Consider the following 26,486-nt stretch of genomic DNA (forward strand, 5'->3'; position numbering starts at 1 on the left):
GTTTCGAGTGTGTTCGATCACTCTCACGACTTCAAGGTTTCCCCCGACGGAAGATTCAGCCGTGTTACTTATGATGAACAAAAAATTACAAAAATAAGATTTGAGAGATGTTTAGGTGTTGTGTAATAAGATTTGAGAAAGTTGTAATCAACCAAATACATCCCCAACCTATTTATACATGTTTAGGGTGGTAAAATGGTAAATTTTTAAAGAAAAAAAAGGTCAAAAATGGTCACAAATCCCCCCCCCCAACGGCTATATTAACGGCTAGTTTTTTAAACCCAGACCGGTTTTTTTTCGGATAAAAACCGATTTTTTAACCGGTTTTTTTCAAACCGGTTTTTTATCCGGTAAAAAAATCAGTCTAGGTTTTTTTCTCCAAACCGGTTAAAATAACCGGTTTTAAAAAATTCGATCCGGTTAAAAAAAACCGGTTTTTCCCAAATCCGGTTTCAGATATTTTTTTCGCAAAATCGGATATTTGGATTTTTTGTACACCCCTAGTTGGAACTGTCCCTCTGTCGGCTGCCAAAAATATTGGATATTTACTTGGAAAATAAGAAGAGTAACTCGAATGCAGTTGACTACAAGTAGTTTAGATGATATGAATACTTTTGATGAACTGGCTTTGATCACCCAATTTATCTGCAAATGGATGGTAACAGTTCTTCAATGGAGGAAGCTAAGTTTAAATGTTATCATACGTTGATATCGGTGATGAGTTTGCTGCAAAGTGTAAAGTTTACAGATGCATAATTTTATGTTAAAGAAATAATTTTTTTAAATTTTAAGGGATAACAACTTATAAAATTCTATGAGGAATAAAAACAGATTATCTATAGAAAGTATAAAGAAAATATTTAAAATTTATGATAATTTAAAATTTTTAGAAGGTGACCGCTCCCATTGATCCATCCTTAATTGAGTCTTTCTTGTCAGCTTCAATCGCTCTAAGATCTCCGGGAACTGACCGACCTTACGATAGATCTGAGCGTGATAAAAAAATATACAATTCGGCATACTTGTTTGAAGGAATAGTAAAAATATTTCCTTTATTATGACAACTTTGGCTGATATATCCTCCAACAATATACAAATCTGCAATTAGATAAAAAAATAAGTCGATACATACACACATACAATGTGTTAAGAGTAACTGGATGAAACAACAGAGTAATTCCTCGGTTCACTGTGAACATAAGAAGGATATGAAATCGTAGGACCCGAATTAGAGAAGCTGTTTATGTTTGCGTTATAGTGTTCCATTGATGCCTTGTTGGAACTCTCTTTGTTCATGAAAAACTGAATCTGTTTTCTAGGAATTAAAAACCCGATTCGAAATGAGGGCTTCAGTCTGATTTGGTGGTGTATTCCACATTTTTCTTTGTTCATCATAGCTTCCAAATACAGCAGACTGATTCTGATCACCCAATTTATCTGCAAACATATCGTAATAAGCCGTAGTGTTGACGTTCTTCAATACTTTTACTGATTTCCCTTGCTTTTTGTCGATCAAAATTTGTCCATCGACTGACTCAACACCTTCAGCAATCACTTTGACTGGCATTTCTTCGATGGTGGGTTTCAGATTGTGATGATCTTCGGCCATGAATTCTGCACCAAGGATTTCACCCAAGAATATTTCCTGCAAAACGAACAGAGATTCAGTTGTTGCATAAGATCTCAATGGTTCTTCGATGGAGAAACTTCATTTTGTTCATAGATCGGAAAATGTTACCTTGTGGTGATATCGGTAATGAGTTTGCTGTAACTTGTAGAATCTGTACAATAGACGCTTCACAAACCGAGCTTCAGAAGTCCTCCTTGTCAGCTTCAGCCTCTTTAAGATCTCCAGAATCTGACAACTTTACGCTGAGTTCCAAGGAATGAGGGTGATGTTTAATCCCTATTTGAAGACCGTCTCTGCCGCAGATGGATCGAGAAACATATTGAATTCAGCATACTTGTTTGAAGGAATGGTGAAAACATTTCCTTTATCATCACAACTTTGGCTGATATGTCCTCCTACAATATACACATTCTGCAATTATATTGAATAGATACTTGATTTCATTGCAGCTAACATAAATCCCATTACATATATGGATATATACAACCATACGATAATATATACATACATGCATCCATACATACATAAATACCTCCATACTGTACATGCATGGATACATACATATAATAGAGTAAATTCATGAAACAACGGATTAATTCCTTGGTTCACTACTAACATAAAAAAGATCAGAAATCAAAGTACCCGAATTAGTGAAGCAGTTTTTGTTCGAGTTATAATGTTGGCTAAAGTAGTCAAAGGTCCATTTGTCAATATGTTAATCTTTGATCCAGAATCCATGGATTTCAGTATTGAAGTCCAAGTTTCCAGTGCTGAAGGTTGTCTTAGTAATTTGACTGGGTTTTCTGCAGTATATCTGCAGTGAAAGTCGATATATTTCATCTCTAAGTTCTTCAGACAGTTGCAAGAAGGATATTAGAAGAGTACCTTCGAGGACTTCGTGGTAAGTCTCGAGCTAATCCGTAAAGAGTATCCGAATCAAGAAATCCCCCGCTTGCAATCTCCAACTGGAGGGAAAACTTTGTCCGACTGATTCATAGCAAATACATCTCAGAGGCCAACTGGAATGTCATCCTGGCCCATCATGTGCAGTAAATCATAGATGATATCTATCGTTGCAGCATTAGCCCATCCAGTTGGACTTACTAATATTGCCTGGATAAAGAGAAAGATGATGAACATCAAATGAAATCTGCTGGTTCAGATATGCATTTGTGCATCATATTAGGCCATTCGCGGCCTTTCTTTTGAGAGCTCGGGCATGTGTTTTCTAGTGTCATTTAGGAGTGAAACCATTTACCTTGAGGTTGAGAATTTCCACAGGCACTTTTGAGGAGATAAAATAGAGACAGAAAATCTCCGACACTCGTATCCATATCAAAAACAACTGGTTTCCCAAGATTTTTGTTTTTCAAATCTGGTTTGTACAGAACTTCCCTGTAGTAAGGAAATTCTGTCATAAGATTGAATCTCCCAGTATTTTCCGGTCTGTTTAGAACCTGCATTCAATCAATGCGTGTGATATTCATTAGTACACAATTTATGGTAAATATCCGACTCACTAAAGTTAAAATAGTAAGAACTTACATCCAAAAAACTTATGAAAAATTGTCGATCAAGTTTGCAGTCGACATCCGGATTAGGTTTTGCCTTCGTAGCAACAAGAACCTGAATTGCATTGGGACCGGTCATCTCCATCGTGTTGGCATCCTATATGATTTATAATGAAATGAAATCCCTAGTATGGTTACTGTAACATGGTTAAACAGTAAATAACCTCAGAATTCATGGTGGTTTAAACCTAACCTTACATTTTCCTTTTCCATTCTCTACAAAACAAAATGGATCTCGAAGTCCTGTCTGAGCATGACCGCTATGCACTCCATCTTTCTTCAGTTTGAATTTCGGAGCTTCAAGGTTATCAAATAATGGATTGGAACGATCAGATATTCCGTAAGGTTTGTTCGAAGTAACAACAGTTACGTTCATGTATTCCATTTCTGCAAATTCGTTCTCCCCGTTATTTGTGTCTGAATTACCCATGATTGAGAATGCTACACTGTGATGAAACGAGATAATGAAGAAGAGAAAAAAGAGATTTCAGAGGAGAAGCAGAAAAGGTTTAAGAAATTCAGAATTCATTTCAATGAAATGACGCATAATCCTTCCTTTTCCAGGTACAATTATTTTTATACAGTGTACTACAAAATCTAACAAGCCAGCTGGCTTAGATTCTAACTAATTCTGTTACTGCATATTATCTTAGGCTTCTCTGGTGGACTTCTCTGTTGGGCTCAAGGCTGCTGGGTCTTCAAACATTAATTGGGTTTAATGAACCCGTGCTCCTCACGTGACCTTCACTTCATCAGGTAATAATCCCAATTCCTTCAGCAATCCCTAACCCTCGTTTATCATTTTCCCCAATTCTCTCTTCACCTCCCCGATCGTCTTCTCCTCCTTCCTCATCTCCTTCTCCAACCATGACAATACCCGCTGCTGGAGCAGATCCTTGTCCCCAAGGATCAAAGTTAGGAAACTGTCCCCTAAGAACAGTATAGTCCTCCCAAGTATCGCACGAATCATCTAGATTTTTCCATCGCACCAACAACTGAGTAACAGGTTTGTTTTTCCTGTTAACAATTCTTCTTCCCATGACTTGCAAAGGCTCAATTTTAATTTCACCTTCCTCGGTCATGTCAGGAGGATCCGTAGAAGAAGGGGCTAACTGTCCCATGTGTTTCTTCAAAAGACTCACATGGAAAACGGGATGTAACCGTGATGTCTCAGGTAAAGCCAAACGGTAAGCAACCTCACCAATCTTTTCTGTAATTTTGTAAGGGCCATAGTATCGGGCTGCTAGCTTTAAGTTTTTACGCAGAGCCAATGATGTTTGGCGATAAGGCTGTAATTTCAGGTACACTTCCTCTCCCACTGCAAAATTTCTTTCCGATCGTTTTTTATCAGCTTTTTGTTTCATGCGATTGGCTGCATGTTCTAAATGAAATTTGACTAGTCTACGAATGTCATCTCTAGTCTTCATTAATTCACTAACAGAATGCACTGGTGAGTCTGATTGCCATACCATTGTAGGAGGTGCATATCCATATAGAGCTTGAAATGGTGTCAACTTTAGGGCTGTATGATAGGTGGTATTATACCACTACTCTGCATGAGATAACCATTTAGCCCACTGCTTTGGTTGGGAGAAACACAACCCTCTTAGATATTGTTCAAGACACTGATTCACCCTTTCACTTTGTCCATCAGTCTCTGGGTGGTAGGCAGTACTAAATAGAGTCTTAGTACCTAACTTCTTCATTAGTTCTTTCCAAAAAAGACTAGTGAAGGTTTTATCTCTGTCTGAAATGGCCACTTTAGGCTGGCCATGCAACTTATAAATGTTGTCTAAGTAGAGTTTAGCTACTTCAGCAGCAGTATAAGGATGTGATATTGCTACAAAATGACTGTATTTTGTGAACTTATCCACCACCACTAAGATACAGTTCTTCTTCAAAGAAGTAGGTAAACCTTCTATAAAATCCATAGTGATAATTTCCCAGGCCTGTTGAGGAATAGGCAGTGGCTGAAGTAAACCAGGTTTAGCAACATGCTCCACTTTAGTTTGCTGACATACTGGACAAACCCTCACATAAGTAGCCACCATGGCCTTAAGTTTAGGCCAATAAAAGTAACTTCTAATTCTTTGATAAGTGGCATGAGTTCCTGAATGACCTCCATGAGGTGAGTCATGTAAAGTTTGAAGAATCTGTAGCCTAAGAGAGCCTTTAGTACCAATATAGACCCTGTCTTGAAATCTGAGAATTCCTTTGGAATATTTCCACTTAGAATCAACATTAGGAGACACAGTCAGACTAGAAATCCACTCAGTAGCCAATAAATCATCCTTGTAACTCTCCTCCACTTCATGTACCCAAGTAGGAATAACTAGAGTAGTTCCCATGACAAGACACTGAGCTTGGTCTTCCCATTGCCTGGATAAAGCATCTGCCACAATATTGGATATACCTTTCCTGTATTGGATAGTGTAATCCAATCTCAATAATTTTGTCAGCCCCCTTTTTTGAATAACAGTAGTGAGTTTCTGCTCCAATAAGTATTTTAAAGGCTCATGATCAGTTTTGATGATAAAAGGTTTGCTCTCTAAATAGTGTCTCCACTTGGAGACTGCTAATAAAATAGCAAGGTATTCCCTCTCATAAATAGACATAGCAGCATGGCATTGACTGAGAGCTTTACTTAAAAAATGCTATAGGTCTGCCCTCCTGTGATAAAACAGCCCCTATTCCTCCAGAACTAGCATCAGTCTCTAAATAAAAAAATCTTAGTAAAGTCTGGTAGAGCTAACACAGGTGCAAGACACATAGTTCTCTTCAGTTCTTCAAAAGCAGTCAAAGCTGCACTGTTCCACTTAAAACAGTCCTTTTTCAGCATCTGAGTCAAAGGTTTACTAATTGCCCCATAATCTTTTATAAATCTTCTATAATATCCTGTCAACCCCAAAAATCCCCTCAATGATTTTAAGGATTTAGGTAAAGGCCAATTTCTCATTGCTTCTATCTTGCTAGGATCAGTAGCAACACCAGCAGCTGAAATAATATGGCCCAAGTACTCTACTTGGGTCTGACCAAAGAAACACTTAGATAGTTTTGCAAATAGTTGATTACTTTGCAAAACATCCAAAACTAATTGTAAATGCAGAATATGGTATGTCATAGAGCTGCTGTAAACCAATATATCATCAAAAAACACCAAAACAAACTTCCTAAGGAATGAACTAAATAATTCATTCATCAAAGTCTGAAATGTTGCAGGAGCATTAGTTAACCCAAAGGGCATTACCTTAAATTCATAATGACCCTGATGAGTTCGGAATGCTGTTTTATAAATGTCCTCCTCTTTAATTCTGATCTGCCAGTAACCTGACCTGAGATCAATTTTTGAAAAGTAGACAGCCCCATGTAGCTCATCCAATAAATCCTCAACAACAGGAATAGGAAATTTATCCTTAATTGTCATGCTGTTCAACTGCCTTTAATCAACATAAAACCTCCAAGTACCATCCTTCTTTTTAATGAGAAGGCATGGAGAAGCAAAAGGACTTTTGCTAGGTTGAATAATAGAAGAAGATAACATAGCAGCAATTTGTTTTTCCACTTCAGCTTTTTGATTATGAGGGAATCTGTATGGCCTTAAATTAACAGGCTTAGAATCAGGCTTTAAAGTGATAGTATGATCATGAGTTCGTGTAGGTGGAAGACCTGTAGGCTCAGCAAAAATAGAATTGTATTTTTCCAATAATGGTTGAATAGTTGTAGGAGTAGGTCTTGAACCTTCTGTCATATTCATCAAAACAGCATACCCCAATAAAGCAGAATTTGAAACTGTCATCTTTAATAGTGTAGCTCCTGAAATCTGTTGCAAAAAATTCGAGGGCTGTTGGCCATTGATAACAATCTGTTCATCCTGATGTACAAAACTGAGTGTCAGTTTATTAAAGTCCATTAAGATAGGACTTACTAACTTCATCCAATCCACACCTAGGACCATATCACTTCCCCCTAACTGTAGAAGTCTAAAATCATGAATAAAAAAATGTCCCTGCATTTGCCATTCCACCCTGTTACACCTAGCTGTACTGAAAAGCTGCTGTCCATTAGCCACTGTAATAACTAAAGGATATGGTGTAGTCACCTGAATCCCTGCATCAGAATATACAACCACTCTGACAGCTAGTCAATACTTATCTCAGTTTCTACATCATAGCTATCTGCTCAGAATATACAACCACTCTGATAGCTAGTCAATAATATATGTTCAATCTAGGGTACAAACCCTAATCAACCAAACATATACATCCTTTCAAATCGAAATTATCTTAAAAATTCACTTACTCACTTATCAATTTCACCTTTATTCTCATATATCCTGAAATTTCTTTTGCTCAAACTCAACATTCTGACTTCCTGTGTCTTATAATCTGATCATCGATATACATATTCTCAAACTCTTCTTATCAATCCTCAGCTTTATTTAAATATACAAATTCTTACTTCCTTTTCCTTTACTATACCACATTACTATGATCCAATTATGCAACTGTATCCAGATCCATTGCAGATCTGGTTATCATATCCTGACAATATCTTATAATCTTATAATTCCAGTACATTTTTATCACATACTCTAGTTAGCCAATGCTAACTCTTTCCATCTTAACTGCAAACCCTTATCATAAACATACTCTTGTTTATGCGCAATATTATCACTCCATTTCAAACTCATAAGCTCTGACTTATACATCTTATACGCTTGTCACTGATGCACTTATCCTTGAGTTCTTCTATACGTAATCATCACGTCATTAGATCTTTTTAACATTCTTATGGTGACACCCGTTCACCATCTTCTATCTTATTCACATAATAGCAAAACTACTCTACATTGTTTTTCCGATTCCAAACGATGAAAATTTTCTATCATTATTAAGATATGATTTCAGCTTTCTGAAATCAACTTTTGATCTTACTAGGCATTTCCTGAGGTGTCCGCTCTTCATCCTGCCTGGCCAGGGCAAGTAAATAACTATCACAATCAGGAATATCACCTTTCACTTACTTCGAAATTATCACAATCGGATTTCTACTGTATTAAACAATTCTTATTTTATTAGCAAGACAACGTATTCCTTACACTATCAGATCAGAAATTTTTCAATCTATGTTGGCATGTACACTTTTTATGACACTTTGAACTTCGGTTTATGCCGAGAATCGGCTAAACCTTAGCTCTGATACCATTAAATGTAACACCCCCAACCCGTATCCGACCCGGATACGAGTCCGAAGTGTCACATTGACTTTTCAAACCTTGACTCTTAAGAAAAATCCCGGGAAATTTAAAACTTTATTTAAATCAAAATAAAGACTTTATCAGAGTGCTCGTACTTAATGACTTATTACATGCCAACACTTTATACATAACCAAATACATACTTTGTCAAATATTTCTGATCTGATCTTTTGGTAAGGAAAACTGACCTGTCTTGCTCCGCATCACTCCTTACTCTTCTCGAAACCTACGTGTGAAACAATCACACGCTAAGTCGAAGACTTAGTGAGGCATAACAACTTATAATGCACTTTAAAACATATATTGATACATGCATGTTCTGTTCTATCATGTTATAGCAATTCCATGCATTTTTCATATCGTATAAAATCATATCAGATTAATTGCAGTAAATACATACATACACATAATTCATCATTAACAGTTTATCATATAATCACATACTTTTTCAATCAAACACTATACACACACAACATCATATCATTTCTATAGCATTTATCATACCACTAACTTATATTTGTTCATATCTCTGGATTAGCCCATGTACATATGTGAGAACTATCGATATGTGAGTCTATAGAGGTTGTGCACTATGCTGTCACCACGGCTCGTATAAATGCACCGAAATGCCCCGTAGAATTGCACCGTAGTGCCATATAATGATGTCCATAAGGACCACGTAGAATTCTTTAAGAATCATATACATATGCTAGGGATCAAGTATGTGTCTTTCCAGACTTCACACATGTTCCAAAGAATATACATATGTCCCGAAGAACCGCGTAAAATTGCACCGTAGTGCCATATAATAATGTCCATAAGGACCACATAGAATTCTTTAAGAATCATATACATATGCTAGGGATCAAGTATGTGTCTTTCTAGACTTCACACATGTTCCAAAGAATATACATATGTCTCGAAGAACCGCGTAGACCCTCGACTCTTGGCATGCCAACTATACCCCTAGCTCTCATGACACATAACATGGGCGTTATCATTTATTTCATTTCAAATATTCACATAACTTGTAATTCACTTTCACATATCACTTATCACATAGCTTCTTTTCATATTATCACATAGTCACGTAGTTCACTTACACGTAGATCATTTCCATATAATTCACATGTCACATATCTCATGTTCTTGTATTCATATAACATATAATCACATAGATTACTTTCACATCACATAATTCATAGTTATGATTTCCTATAGTTACCTAATTATAAAGCTAATTCACCTATACATGTTTTCATATAATTTCTATCATTTCTCACCCAACCACATTTATTCATGTACACATACTCATCATATCTTGTTCACATATGATCATATACTTCATATAACAGATAGGAACACTTTCACGTAGCTTATAATCATAGATTTTGTCTCATAACATATACTTGTTTTCACATATATATTTCATATCAATTCTTATACCATCACATAATTCCTTTAACATACATAACATATCATGTAACATTATAATAGAAATATCTATAAGTCATATCACTTAGAGCACATACACTTATAGTCACATTGTTTATATCTTAATCTTATGCCTTCTCTTAGACATATATATATATATTCACATGTTCAGGTAATCCACCATTTCATCACATAATTGTGTATTCATATAACTCATTTCATTTCATTTCATATCTATCTATATATATATCCTCAAGATTATCCTAATATAAATCATATAGCACTCTTATGTTTCGTATGCATATTCATCTAGGGCAGACTTATAAACATATCTCACTTCATCCTATAGATCAATATTATCCAGCTTATTTCACTTATCATATAGTAATAATTATATTTTACTATGATCACATAGTTTATATCTCATATAATTCATAACCTTTCTTATGTAATTACTTATACTTTATCATCTAACACATAAAAGAACAGATCAATCCATATAATCAAGCATACATACATGCATATTCCACTCATGCCTTTAATCATGAATTCATGTGTAACACTTTAGGAAATAGACTCATCGCAAGTCTTATTCCCATCGCACATCGTATACTATTGAATATGCACTCACCTGGCCTCACTAGTCAATTCCAATCTCTTATCTTTCCCTTGATCGATCTTACTTGCCAAACGTTCCGGAATTTCTTTATGCGTAGAATCTACATAAATGTACATTTCGAGGTAATCATTAGATACCTACACCTTTTAATTAGATACTAGCAACTTAAACGAACTTATTAAACCAATATTCCCATTTTCCTTTAGGGGGAATCGGTTCCCTACTGAGGGGGTATCGATTCCCTCATGACATTCTGGAAATTTTGTCGTTTGAAGGGGTATCGGTTCCCCTTGAATGGGTACCGATTCCCCTTGCCCAGAAATCATATTTTCAACCCGAAAATTACTTCATTTCTACTTAAACACTTCATATATCATCCCCTTTTCATTCTTAACTCTAGTACACATACTTAAACCAATCTATATTCATTTATTTCATCTTAAACCTCAAAATCCTATCTTCCATATGAGATTCAAAAATCATACCAAATTTTCAATGTGTTCTAATTCCAATTCTAACACTTCATACTTCTTAATTTAACCATTGACAAGTCAAATTCAACTTCACAATCTATTATCTCATTCCATATCAAAAATTCACTTAAAAACTCATTTTTCTTAATTTCTCATAACTTGTTAATCTTTGAGGTTTAAGCCACCTAAAGCTTTCCTTAATCTTTCTTAATATCCCAAGAATCAAAACAAGCTTTAAAACGAAAGAATTAACCAACTAAAGACCCATTTACCTTATACCAGGCTTCACGGTTGAGAGGAGGAAGAAGAAGACTGAAGAATGCTCTGGACTTTTCTTCCTACGTGCTTATTACCCTTTATAAAGGGAAATAAAAATCTTCCCTGAAAAATTACCATAGTACCCTTAATATTTCCAAACTTAATCATTAAATCCAACATCAACTTTCTTCAATTAAATCCATGAACTTTTAACTTATTTCGAAATCGAGCACCTAGTTTACAAAATTTGCAATTTAGTCACTGACCCTGATTTGGGATGTTACAAATCTCCCCTCCTTTAAAGAAAATTCGTCCTCGAATTTCCACTACACACATTGATAAAAACATGTCTGTTAATGTTCTCATGTTGTTTCCTTTACTTAATCTTTCTTTCTCTTAGTTCTTCAACTACCTTTTTCCTTTATACATCATTATCATGTTACTTATCATATAACCAATATCATCAGTTCTTATCACTCAAAATCCTTAATCAATCAAATTCTTTATCAATCTTTAATTACCTTATAACCATACCAAACTTGTATTTCGTCATCATTTGACCAAAACATAACTTTAAATCTTCTTCAATGTGATTAAACATATACTTTAAGGAGTCAAACAATATTTTCACATCACCTTGCACACTTGTTTTATTTCTATATCAAAATTGTCCTCTGTACTTCCATATTTATCGTATCTGATCCTTTAAATCAATCCCTTTCATTTCTTTATTCCTTATTCCTTATACATAAATCATATATTTCCTTTCATGTTCACATACTCTTGTCTTATTACTTATACTCATCTTTATGTACCAATCTTCATTGCATCCTCATTACTTTAATAACCCATTTCTTATACATAACTTCATTCTTTATCATTCTTATACTTGTATTTTTCTTTCTGAAGGTTCCATGCAAATACTTATCTCAGTTTCTACATCATAGCTATCTGCTCAGAATATACAACCACTCTGACAGCTAGTCAATAATATATGTTCAATCTAGGGTACAAACCCTAATCAACCAAACATATACATCCTTTCAAATCGAAATTATCTTAAAAATTCACTTACTCACTTATCAATTTCACCTTTATTCTCATATATCCTGAAATTTCTTTTGCTCAAACTCAACATTCTGACTTCCTGTGTCTTATAATCTGATCATCGATATACATATTCTCAAACTCTTCTTATCAATCCTCAGCTTTATTTAAATATACAAATTCTTACTTCCTTTTCCTTTACTATACCACATTACTATGATCCAATTATGCAACTGTATCCAGATCCATTGCAGATCTGGTTATCATATCCTGACAATATCTTATAATCTTATAATTCCAGTACATTTTTATCACATACTCTAGTTAGCCAATGCTAACTCTTTCCATCTTAACTGCAAACCCTTATCATAAACATACTCTTGTTTATGCGCAATATTATCACTCCATTTCAAACTCATAAGCTCTGACTTATACATCTTATACGCTTGTCACTGATGCACTTATCCTTGAGTTCTTCTATACGTAATCATCACGTCATTAGATCTTTTTAACATTCTTATGGTGACACCCGTTCACCATCTTCTATCTTATTCACATAATAGCAAAACTACTCTACATTGTTTTTCCGATTCCAAACGATGAAAATTTTCTATCATTATTAAGATATGATTTCAGCTTTCTGAAATCAACTTTTGATCTTACTAGGCATTTCCTGAGGTGTCCGCTCTTCATCCTGCCTGGCCAGGGCAAGTAAATAACTATCACAATCAGGAATATCACCTTTCACTTACTTCGAAATTATCACAATCGGATTTCTACTGTATTAAACAATTCTTATTTTATTAGCAAGACAACGTATTCCTTACACTATCAGATCAGAAATTTTTCAATCTATGTTGGCATGTACACTTTTTATGACACTTTGAACTTCGGTTTATGCCGAGAATCGGCTAAACCTTAGCTCTGATACCATTAAATGTAACACCCCCAACCCGTATCCGACCCGGATACGAGTCCGAAGTGTCACATTGACTTTTCAAACCTTGACTCTTAAGAAAAATCCCGGGAAATTTAAAACTTTATTTAAATCAAAATAAAGACTTTATCAGAGTGCTCGTACTTAATGACTTATTACATGCCAACACTTTATACATAACCAAATACATACTTTGTCAAATATTTCTGATCTGATCTTTTGGTAAGGAAAACTGACCTGTCTTGCTCCGCATCACTCCTTACTCTTCTCGAAACCTACGTGTGAAACAATCACACGCTAAGTCGAAGACTTAGTGAGGCATAACAACTTATAATGCACTTTAAAACATATATGATACATGCATGTTCTGTTCTATCATGTTATAGCAATTCCATGCATTTTTCATATCGTATAAAATCATATCAGATTAATTGCAGTAAATACATACATACACATAATTCATCATTAACAGTTTATCATAATCACATACTTTTTCAATCAAACACTATACACACACAACATCATATCATTTCTATAGCATTTATCATACCACTAACTTATATTTGTTCATATCTCTGGATTAGCCCATGTACATATGTGAGAACTATCGATATGTGAGTCTATAGAGGTTGTGCACTATGCTGTCACCACGGCTCGTATAAATGCACCGAAATGCCCCGTATAATTGCACCGTAGTGCCATATAATGATGTCCATAAGGACCACGTAGAATTCTTTAAGAATCATATACATATGCTAGGGATCAAGTATGTGTCTTTCCAGACTTCACACATGTTCCAAAGAATATACATATGTCCCGAAGAACCGCGTAAAATTGCACCGTAGTGCCATATAATAATGTCCATAAGGACCACATAGAATTCTTTAAGAATCATATACATATGCTAGGGATCAAGTATGTGTCTTTCTAGACTTCACACATGTTCCAAAGAATATACATATGTCTCGAAGAACTGCGTAGACCCTCGACTCTTGGCATGCCAACTATACCCCTAGCTCTCATGACACATAACATGGGCGTTATCATTTATTTCATTTCAAATATTCACATAACTTGTAATTCACTTTCACATATCACTTATCACATAGCTTCTTTTCATATTATCACATAGTCACGTAGTTCACTTACACGTAGATCATTTCCATATAATTCACATGTCACATATCTCATGTTCTTGTATTCATATAACATATAATCACATAGATTACTTTCACATCACATAATTCATAGTTATGATTTCCTATAGTTACCTAATTATAAAGCTAATTCACCTATACATGTTTTCATATAATTTCTATCATTTCTCACCCAACCACATTTATTCATGTACACATACTCATCATATCTTGTTCACATATGATCATATACTTCATATAACAGATAGGAACACTTTCACGTAGCTTATAATCATAGATTTTGTCTCATAACATATACTTGTTTTCACATATATATTTCATATCAATTCTTATACCATCACATAATTCCTTTAACATACATAACATATCATGTAACATTATAATAGAAATATCTATAAGTCATATCACTTACAGCACATACACTTATAGTCACATTGTTTATATCTTAATCTTATGCCTTCTCTTAGACATATATATATATATTCACATGTTCAGGTAATCCACCATTTCATCACATAATTGTGTATTCATATAACTCATTTCATTTCATTTCATATCTATCTATATATATATATCCTCAAGATTATCCTAATATAAATCATATAGCACTCTTATGTTTCGTATTCATATTCATCTAGGGCAGACTTATAAACATATCTCACTTCATCCTATAGATCAATATTATCCAGCTTATTTCACTTATCATATAGTAATAATTATATTTTACTATGATCACATAGTTTATATCTCATATAATTCATAACCTTTCTTATGTAATTACTTATACTTTATCATCTAACACATAAAAGAACAGATCAATCCATATAATCAAGCATACATACATGCATATTCCACTCATGCCTTTAATCATGAATTCATGTGTAACACTTTAGGAAATAGACTCATCGCAAGTCTTATTCCCATCGCACATCGTATACTATTGAATATGCACTCACCTGGCCTCACTAGTCAATTCCAATCTCTTATCTTTCCCTTGATCGATCTTACTTGCCAAACGTTCCGAAATTTCTTTATGCGTAGAATCTACATAAATGTACATTTCGAGGTAATCATTAGATACCTACACCTTTTAATTAGATACTAGCAACTTAAACGAACTTATTAAACCAATATTCCCATTTTTCCTTTAGGGGGAATCGGTTCCCTACTGAGGGGGTATCGATTCCCTCATGACATTCTGGAAATTTTGTCGTTTGAAGGGGTATCGGTTCCCCTTGAATGGGTACCGATTCCCCTTTCCCATAAATCATATTTTCAACCCGAAAATTACTTCATTTCTACTTAAACACTTCATATATCATCCCCTTTTCATTCTTAACTCTAGTACACATACTTAAACCAATCTATATTCATTTATTTCATCTTAAACCTCAAAATCCTATCTTCCATATGAGATTCAAAAATCATACCAAATTTTCAATGTGTTCTAATTCCAATTCTAACACTTCATACTTCTTAATTTAACCCTTGACAAGTCAAATTCAACTTCACAATCTATTATCTCCTTCCATATCAAAAATTCACTTAAAAACTCATTTTTCTTAATTTCTCATAACTTGTTAATCTTTGAGGTTTAAGCCACCTAAAGTTTTCCTTAATCTTTCTTAATATCCCAAGAATCAAAACAAGCTTTAAAACGAAAGAATTAACCAACTAAAGACCCACTTACCTTATACCAGGCTTCACGGTTGAGAGGAGGAAGAAGAAGACTGAAGAATGCTCTGGACTTTTCTTCCTACGTTCTTATTACCCTTTATAAAGGGAAATAAAAATCTTCCCTGAAAAATTACCATAGTACCCTTAATATTTCCAAACTTAATCATTAAATCCAACATCAACTTTCTTCAATTAAATCCATGAACTTTTAACTTATTTCGAAATCGAGCACCTAGTTTACAAAATTTGCAATTTAGTCACTGACCCTGATTTGGGATGTTACAAGAATAGTGACTTGAATCCTTAGTGTATTATGACCAATACACCCAGTGATAGCATTCATAGAAATTTCTAGGCTCTCATCATCTTGTAACACTTGCTGTTCTAACTCATTTGGTAAAGTTTCTGAAGATAAAACAGGTTCGTCCTCAATCATCATATTCAATTGCTTTATCTTACATTGATGCCCTGGAGAGAACTTTTCACCACACTTATAACATAGGTTGTTTTGTCTCCTGTACTCCAACAAATTCTGTTTTGGAGGTAGATTAGCTGAACTTTTCTGTTGTGGATTTGAGAAATTAGGTTTAGTACTAGGTAATGGGTTTGGGTAGGGTGGGTTTCTAAAAAATGATCTCCCTCTTTTATTCTCATATTCCACAGAAAGCTCATATAGTTTAGCTTGTCTGCAAGCTTCAGAGAGTGTCTTTGGCTCCAAAACCTTAACTCTATGCTTGATATCTTCTCTTAATCCACTAATAAAAAGAGAGACAAAAAACTCCTCACCCAGAGTAGGATTCTGTAACAGCATATGAGGCTGCAATTCTTCAAACCTGTCCTGGTATTCCTCCACTGATCCCTTCTGCACTAACTTTGATAATTCCTCAACTATGTCAGCAAAGTACCTATTACAAAATCTATGGCAAAGATCTGCCTCAAATTCATGCCATGTCACATGATGTTTCTGCATAATATACCCATCAAACCAAACCTCTGCTTTCCCAGTTAGGTACATAGTGGCTACTTCTATCCTCTGCTCATTAGGAACATTACACAGAGAGAAATATTTAAGACATTTTTGAAGCCACCCCCTAGGATTAACCCCTTCAAAAAATGGCAACTCAATTTTAGGCCTATGCCACATAGACCCTGAACTTATAAAAGAACTTCTTGGACCTCTTCTTTCAGTTTCAGACCCCAACAATTTAGGTCTAGATTCACTATTTTCACCAAACTGATTCCCATTTTTTAAGACCACACAATCATCAGGTTTTGCTTTTAATATCCCAGGCTCATCCGGTTTATAAGTGAATCTGGATTTATCTTTTACCACAGTCACCAAAACAGGACTTTGTTCTCCATTTTTAGAAGCATTAGAAGTTTGTACCTGTTCACCAGCAACATTTTCCTGCTCACCCGTCCTGCCTGTTAGAATCTTCAACAACTCTTCAACATAGCTTTGATTAGTAGCCATTCTTGATTCCATTGCTGTGATTCTGTTTTCCTGCACTTCCCACCACTTAGGTGGATTAGTCTCGTCCCTTCCTTGCTTCACTAATGCTGTTAAATCCTCCATCTGTTTCTGCAGGCCTGATAGATCAGCTTCATTCATGTTTTGATTCTTCTTTGTCATGCCCTCTGCTTGCCAGAACCGAGGCTCTTGATACCAATTTGTGATGAAACGAGATAATGAAGAAGAGAAAAAATAGATTTCAGAGGAGAAGCAGAAAAGGTTTAAGAAATTCAGAATTCATTTCAATGAAATGATGTATAATCCTTCCTTTTCCAGGTACAATTATTTTTATACAGTGTACTACAAAATCTAACAAGCCAGCTGGCTTAGATTCTAACTAATTCTGTTACTGCATATTATCTTAGGCTTCTCTGGTGGACTTCTCTGTTGGGCTCAAGGCTGCTGGGTCTTCAAACATTAATTGGGTTTAATGAACCCGTGCTCCTCACGTGACCTTCACTTCATCAGGTAACAATCCCAATTCCTTCAGCAATCCCTAACCCTCGTTTATCATTTTCCCCAATTCTCTCTTCACCTCCCCGATCGTCTTCTCCTCCTTCCTCATCTCCTTCTCCAACCATGACATACACCAGCCATGAAGGAGTCCCACATGAAGGAACTATACTGAAAGTAGCAATAATAATGGCATTAACAACAGAAAAATACAGTGTTACTCATTACATATGCATTACAGGGCTAGTAAATATCAGAAAAATTATATCAGTGTCGGTCACAAACTGAATCCAGAGCTTACACAGTCAATGATAAGATGAGGAGTCTAAAAGATTCGGGACTTGAATCCCAACATCTAGAACCCGTTTCCCTATTTTAGGCAGTGAATTCTTTAGCAGAAGTTATCGAGTCGAATTCATCAGCAGAATCAAGAGCTATTTTCGTTTTCAATGACTGGAAGCAATATTCTGCCTCATAAGTTCCTTGGCTCGCCTCAAATGCCTTGAAAAACTCCTCAGTTATGGGGATGGTAATTGTTGCATCCAAGGGAACAATGGTGATTGGAATACCAGAATGAAGCACCTGAAATATTAGCAGTACATATACAAGCCTATACGCAATCAGTCAATAAGGATGCCGGGTGTTGACGTTTTTAATGAACTGTTTTCTCTAGTTACCTGCTAAGCAGCAAAGGGATCACCAAAGATATTGAACTCCGCATAAGGATTACTGTTGTAGTCAGTGTACAGATTACCAGGATAACCACAAGTGTCTGGCTGGCAAGACGTGCTAGCATTTCCGGAACAGCAACTGCTCGGATTTTCAGACCTAACCCCACCACCCATCACATATATGTGCTCAATATTCTTCTTAAGATGTGGATTATTCATTAGAAAAATGGCAAGATCCGTTTGAGCTCCGATTAGGAACACCGTAATTAGACCTGCAGATATTGTTTCGATCATCACTTGTTGAGCAGCAGGCTGTTGAAGAGGTGAATATTTCCTGCTGCCCTGATTCCATGAAAAGGAAACCATAAAAGGAAGTTCTGAATTACATATAAAGGAACATGAAATTCACCATTCAGCTCCCATTGTGAAGTGTATAGAAGAATTACCAGTGGAAGACAGGCTTTTCGAAGGCCAAAGTTGGTGTCTATATCTAATCGTCCTCCATAGCCTGCTGGAATTGCCTGCCTATATCTACAATACCCAGCTGTAGCCATACTCTGGTAAAAAATTCCAGAATTTAAGCATAAACAATAGATACTCGTGTTTAATGCTAATTTATGAGTTCAAGACGGTGTACTAATGTTGATAAATGTAACTCTACTAACTGGATTGAAAAGAGAAATTCAACCTGTTCAATTATAGGAAGATATCCGCCAACATTTGGCAATATGGTGCCATCTTCAACGATCCCACCTTCGCCGCCAACTCCGACGGCAATGTCGTTGCGGTTCATCATGTAAAGCAAGTCATATATATGGTTGACAACATGCCCGGCATCAGACTATATATTTGTGTTGATTGTGATTGCCTGCATTTGAGTATAGGTGAGTGTCCCATATAAATACATTTCTATCATCACTATATTCGCCGTTTTGTTACCATGAAGGAAGTGACTCCGCCGGCGGTGAAAGGAGAGGGGAAAGTGGAGCGAAATCATAAAAGATTCCGGCCAACTGAAGAGGACAGAGTTTCGGATGAGGAGGTTCCGAGAAGATCATGGAGAGACACGGTAATAAGCCCGTCCATTCTACCGGAAAATACTAACATCTCGATGGAAGTTGAAGTCGAAGATTTGGATGAAGAGGAAGAAGGTGAAGGGGATGACATTCCGACGATCAAGATCCCCCAAGAATTAAAAGAAAAATTAAGGAAGCCATGGAAAAAGGCGCTTATTATCAAGATTTTGGGTAAAACGGTGGCATACAAAACCCTCGTTAGTAGAGTGACAAATTTATGGAAATTAGAAGGTGAGTTTGAATGCATCGATCTTGGACATGGGTTTTATGCTATTAAATTTCAGAATATGATTGATAGAACGAAGGTCCTTAAGGAAGGCCCGTGAAAGATATTAGATCACTATATCACAGTCCAACATTGGCGTCCCAACTGAGTACTTTGAGGAAAGTGTTCTACGTAATATAGGAAGTTTGGTTGGAAAGCCTCTGAAAATTGATTTTCATACTGCCTGGTCAACAAGAGGGTGTTTTGCTAGAATATGTGTGGAAATTGATCTAAATACTCCTCTTTTGTCTAAAGTGCGCATAGGAAACAAGATGTATAACATTGAATATCAGGGGTTGCATGCTATCTGCTTTAACTGTGGTGTTGTAGGTCACAGAGTTACTGATTGTTTGGCAAGTCAGAATGAATATCCTGTTGTTAGGGAAACCAATAGAGAATCACAAAATCAAGTTCAACAAGAAAGACAAGAAGTGAGAATTAAGGAAATTCAACAGGACGAAAAGGAAGAGGGTAAAGATAGATATGGACCCTGGATGCTGGTCCAAAGAAGACAACGTGGATCAAAATTTAATTCTAAGAATCAAAGAAGCAAAAACCAAGAACCAAGTAGAAACAACAGATTTGCAAATCTGGAGAAACATAGCGACGAAGATTTGGACAAAGGAAAGGAAGAAAATAACCAAAGTCGAGAAAGAAACAATAACAGTAATGTCGCTGGAGGAGTTACTAAAAACATGAAGTCCTCACAACGTGAAGATTGTAATAATAGAAATAAAGGGAGCAACTTGGAAGGAATCTCAAGTAAAGTTAATGATAAGACATCAAACGGAAAATCCCAGACTCCTAATTCAAATGGGAAAAAAGACGATCAAGGAAAGACCCAAGTGAGTAAGTTTGGAGGGGAGGGTAACCAAATTGCAGAACTGGAGCAAATTATAGAAAAGGAGAAGTCTACCGATAAACAGGGACATAATCTAATGGACATAGAAAATGCTCCAAATCAATTAGATAGCCAAAATGCGTTGGAAATGGAAGCTGAACCAGTCGAACAGGAGCAAACTGATATGTTAAATGAGCATATGGCCATTGAGGCAAACAATAACAATAAAAATTCTAAAAGAAGCTTATCTCCTGGAATTGTCGAGGAGTAGGAAATAACGATTTTGTTAGAAACTGTAAGGAATTGATTCGGGATGAAAACCCTTCCATCATTTGTCTCCTGAAAACCAAGGCAAAGACAGGAGTTGGTTCTGTGCTAGAGAAAAAGCTTAAATTCGATACTCATTTTGAGGTTCCGGCTCAGGGCCTCCGGGGAGGGCTAATTCTAGTGTGGAACACAAATCAACATGATATTATAATTCGTGGTCATACCGATCAGATTATTCATGCTGAAATCCAAGAAAATGGTAAGAGGTGGCTGCTCTCCACTGTCTATGTTCAATCTCATTCGAACAAAAAAGATGAGTTTTGGGAGAACATTCGTGATTGTTCTATGAATATAAATCAACCGTGGATGGTAGTGGGAGATTTCAATGACTTTGCTACGATTGAAGAACGCGTGGGTAGTAACTCTGATTGCATGGAACGCATCTTAAAATTTCGGGAATGCTGGAATATGTGTAATCTGATGGATGTGGGGTATATAGGCAGTAAGTTTACTTGGACTAGACACATACATGGGAGAGTTACGCTTCAGGAAAGGCTTGATCGTTTGCTTCAAAATGCGGATATGGTGGATCTCTTTCCAAATCTTAGAGTGATTACGCTGAATAGAGTTTATTTGGACCACAATCCGATCCTTGTTAACACCGACTTGGGAATTCCTGTTGACAAAGAAAAACGCCCATTTAGATTTGAAACAGCGTGGCTTACTCATGAAGATTTCAAGACTGTTTTTAGTTTAGTCTGGGATAAGAAGAAGGATTCTCTTGTTAATGCGGTGGAAGAAACGAAGAAAGCCATTATTGAATGGAAGGAAAATAGGTTTGGCAACATTTTTAAACGAAAGAAAACGTTGATGAAACGTATTAAAGGTATTCAAAGATCCTCAAAGTATTTCTATTCTGCTTATCTTCAAGAGTTGGAAAGGGCCCTCGAAACTGAATATCAACAGGTGTTAAATCAAGAGGAAATTCTTTGGTTTCAGAAAGCAAGGCTGGACTGGATGTTGAAAGGTGAAAGAAATACAAAATTTTTCCACCTTACAACTATGGTGAAGCGGAGATATAATAAAATAGTGGGCTTATACATAGGAAATGATTGGATTACTGATAAGCAAACTCTTTGCAATCATGTATACATGTACTATAAGGAGTTATTTGCTGGCAAAGAGTATGAACAACTCTCAACTGATTATTATAGATTCATTCCCAAATTAAGCGAAGACGATAAAACCGAATTAAGTAGAAATGCCTCTATGGATGAAGTTAGAGAAGCCTTATTCTCCATGAAGGGAATGAAAGCTCCGGGTCCCGATGGCATTCAACCTATTTTTTATAAACAGAACTGGAATACCGTTAAGGATACTATATGTGACTTTGTTAATACTTCTTTAGAGCTTGGAATGATGGATGTTAAAATTTTGAAGACTTTTTTGGTGCTTATTCCGAAGAAGATTGTTGCGGACAACATTACTCAGTTTCGCCCTATAAGTTTTTGAATACTGTCCTATAAATTTTTTCCAAGATCATTGTTCATTGTTTGCGTCCTTTACTGCAAAGGCTAATCGGCCCATATCAAAACAACTTTCTTAAAGGAAAAAGTACGACTGATAATATTCTGGTTGTTCAGGAAGTGGTTCATTCCATGATGAATTTAAAAGGTAGAAAGGGTGTGGTTATAGCAAAGATAGATCTTCAGAAGGCTTACGATAATGTCAGCTGGGAGTTTCTTGAGAGAACTTTACAGGACTTTAATTTTCCTGATAAACTTATAAAGATCATCATGTTCTGCATCAAGTCCAGCACTATTGAACCGTTGTGGAACGGAGAAATCACTGAGATTTTGAATCCTAAACAAGGTCTCCGTCAAGGAGATCCGCTCTCGCCGTATCTGTTTATTCTAGTCATGGAAAGACTTTCTCATATGATTTTGGAGAGGGAAGAAAAGGGTTTATGGAAATCCTTTAAGTGCTTAAGAGGAGGAGTTAAACTAAGCCATTTGTTTTTTACTGACGACCTTTTATTATTTGCAGAAGCTAAAGCTGATCAAATGAATAATATTCGAAGTTGTCTTCATGAATTCAGCCGAGCAGGTGTTGAGGTGAACTTACAAAAATCAAAAAAATTTATTTCCCCAAATGTTAACTCAAATATGGCTAGAGACTTGAGTCATTTGTGTGGTATTTCCCTTACGGATGATTTGGGAACCTATTTGGGAGTTCCAATAATCCATAAGAGGGTAAATGCAGGAACTCATGCTCCTCTCATAGACAAAGTCATGAGGAAATTAGCGGGCTGGAAAGGACGAGTATTGTCCATGGCTGGAAGAAGAACTCTCATCGAAGCGGTGTCAAATGCTATCCCAATCCATACAATGCAAACAGCGATACTTCCAGTGGTTGTCAGTAAAAAGTTGGACAGTTTAAGTGCCAATTTCCTGTGGGGAGGAGATATTGTATATGCGCATAATCATTTAGTTAGCTGGGGAAAAGTCTGCCGATCAAAGAAGATGGGAGGACTTGGCCTACGAAAAATTAGAGACATGAACTATGCTCTAATGGCTAAGAATAGCTAGAAATTACTTACTAAACAAGAGAATCTTTGGTGCAAAGTTTTCTCAGGAAAGTATCTTAAAGATAGAGAGTTCCTAGAGATAGGAACAAGAGCAAATAGTTCTTCCACCTGGAGGGGTCTGCTTAGCACGGGAAAATTACTTACAAAAGGGTGTAAGTAGCAAATCAGGTCGGGAACACTAGTGAAATTCTGGTGAGACTGGTGGATCAGAAAGGAACCGTTGAAGAACATATACCCGCTCATGGATAATCCTAGTAGAAACAAAGAGGTTGCTAGATACATAGATGAGAATAGATCATGGGATATCTAACGTATTCAACATTTAATTTCTGAAGATACTAGGAAGGAGATTCTGAAAATCTCGTTACCAATTCTGTCCGATCATCAGGAGAGGGATAAGATTATTTGGGGTCTTTCAAAAGACGGGTTGTTCACGGTCAACTCTGCTTATCAAGCTATGTCTAACATGGAGATGAGTGAACAAATTGGAGAAAACTTAAAGTGGATTTGGAAAACGCACACTAGCGAGAGAATAAGAGAAACGAAATAGAATCTATAAATCACATTCTCCGGAGGTGTCCCATAGCAAGAAGGGTTTGGGAGGAGCTAAAAGCAATACAACAGGACAACCAATTTGAATTGATGGAATTTAAAAAATGGATGAAAAGAAACTGTCTCTCAAAGAAAGTCGGAATTGATGGATTGGAATGGGGTCCTTTATTCTTAGCAACCATTTGGGGACTGTGGAATAACAGAAACAAAAGAGTATTCAAAGAAGGGATAGTTGATCCGTTTAAAGTGATAAATTACGCAAATCAATTCGCCAGAGATCTAGAAAAAGCCTGGACGCCTCGCAGAGAAGGATGGCAAATGATCCTTACTGGGTTAAATGGGAAAAACCGGCTGAGGGTAAATGGATTTTTAATACTGAAGGTGTTTTTAAAACTAACACAGGTTTAGCTGATGCAGGTGGCCTGATTCGGGATAGCAATGGTGACTGGAAGTGTGGATTCATGATGCGGTTGGGAAACGTGAGTAGCTCGTCTGCTGAAATCTGGGGAGCTCATCAAGGTCTAATGTTAGCAAAAAATCTGGGATTAATAAATGTGATCCTTGAGATAGATGCGAAATGGGTGGTAGATTGTTTAAAAGGTGAAATGATGGATGAAATATCAGATAACGAGCTGGTAAAAGACTGCATAAATATCTTAAAAGAAGGTTGGATTGTAGAAGTCCACCACATCTGGCGTGAAGGAAACAAAAGCGCTGACAAGCTAGCAAATCTTGCACTGTTTCAAGAAGAAGAAATCTCTATTTTGCAGGGACCTCCAGAGGAACTCCTTGAGCTGTTGGAAGCAGACAAGAATGGCACAGGAGAGTTGAGACAATAGTTTGATATGTTATCTCTTAATGTACCAAAAAAAAAAGGAAAAAAAAGAGTGTCAACCTAACCAATTATTTGACAAGCATATTTTTTATTTTGTCAAGCACATTAATTTCATTATTTTGTTAAAAACACCTTAAATACAATTAGAATAGAATGAGACTGTAGGTATAAAAGGAAACGTGATTTTGAACGATAAGAATGGTGTATTATTTTGTTGTTAGATTAAGATTAAAAAACACTAAAAATTAAAATATATTTGATAAACTAAAAAATAGAATAAAAAATAGAGATAAGTGTGATTAAATTTAATTTAGAATTAAAAAATTATCACGAGAAATGGAGAAAATGTCAAAAATTAAAAAAATATATAAATTTATTATAAATATAAAAAAATTAGATAATTCAATTATAAATGTGTGCTCGCCGGCCCTACACACCGATGTCAAAATATGTGATGCAAAAGGATATTAATATATCGAGAGGGAATTACAAGTAATAATTGCTGAGCTTCATTCAGTGATCTAAACTCTGAACTTGAGCTAAAACCATGAAATCTCTTACATGAAAATAAAAATTGCAAATTGTTTCTGTCATTCATTTTTCTTGAAATATCCGTATTTGAAATTCAAAACGAAGATATAAACTCCAAACACCCTGAAAAATAAACAAACCCATATCAGATATTTAAACAAGAAATTCGAATTCGATTAATAAACAGAGAATAGCTAACCTCCAGTTCAAATTCAGATCTGTTGAGCTTCAAGAGGTAAAAAAGAGCAAAGAAATCATCAGTAGCCATATCTGTATCCAAAAGAATTCGAAAAGGCTTGGCCCCTACAGCGTTCAAAATTGCTCCAAAAACTTGCACAATCAAAACTAGAGCAACCCAGGATTTCGTGTGCCTCAACATCCCTTCTCCTCTGATTGATGTTTTTCCTCCGACGAGAAAATATGATCAGAAACAGTTTAGAGAACAAGCGGAAAAAGGAAGCCTTTGGGCGATAGGATTTTGCAAATACAGAACATGTCTTCTCAATTGAGAGACTGAAACTTTATAACTATGATTCATTGTTTTTTTACAATATTTTAGTTGGTAAACTACTCAAATAACCATTTAATTATGGATTTGGTGTCTATATAACCATTATATTTTTAATTTTATCAATATGGTCATATTATTGTTTAAGTAATTTTAATGAAGTCACATAACATTACAAACAAACGGTATAATTAGGGTTGTTCATGGACAGTTAACCATACCGTTTAGCCAAACGGTCGGTTAACTGTTATAACAGTTATGGGATTTTTCTAACCGTAACCTAACCATTAAGAAACGGTTAACCACTAATGGTTAATTTCTTTCATA

At 35.8% G+C, this 26,486-nt stretch overlaps 1 pseudogene; it reads right to left on the reverse strand.

The window, feature by feature from the left end:
• Positions 1-1,898: 1,898 nt before the first annotated feature.
• LOC120137557 lies at positions 1,899-26,083 on the reverse strand (annotated as a pseudogene).
• Positions 26,084-26,486: the final 403 nt, after the last annotated feature.

This window comes from Hibiscus syriacus, unplaced genomic scaffold (genome assembly GCF_006381635.1).
Source record: "Hibiscus syriacus cultivar Baekdansim isolate YM2019G1 unplaced genomic scaffold, ASM638163v2 tig00002058_pilon, whole genome shotgun sequence".
In the NCBI taxonomy this organism is placed as follows: domain Eukaryota; kingdom Viridiplantae; phylum Streptophyta; class Magnoliopsida; order Malvales; family Malvaceae; genus Hibiscus; species Hibiscus syriacus.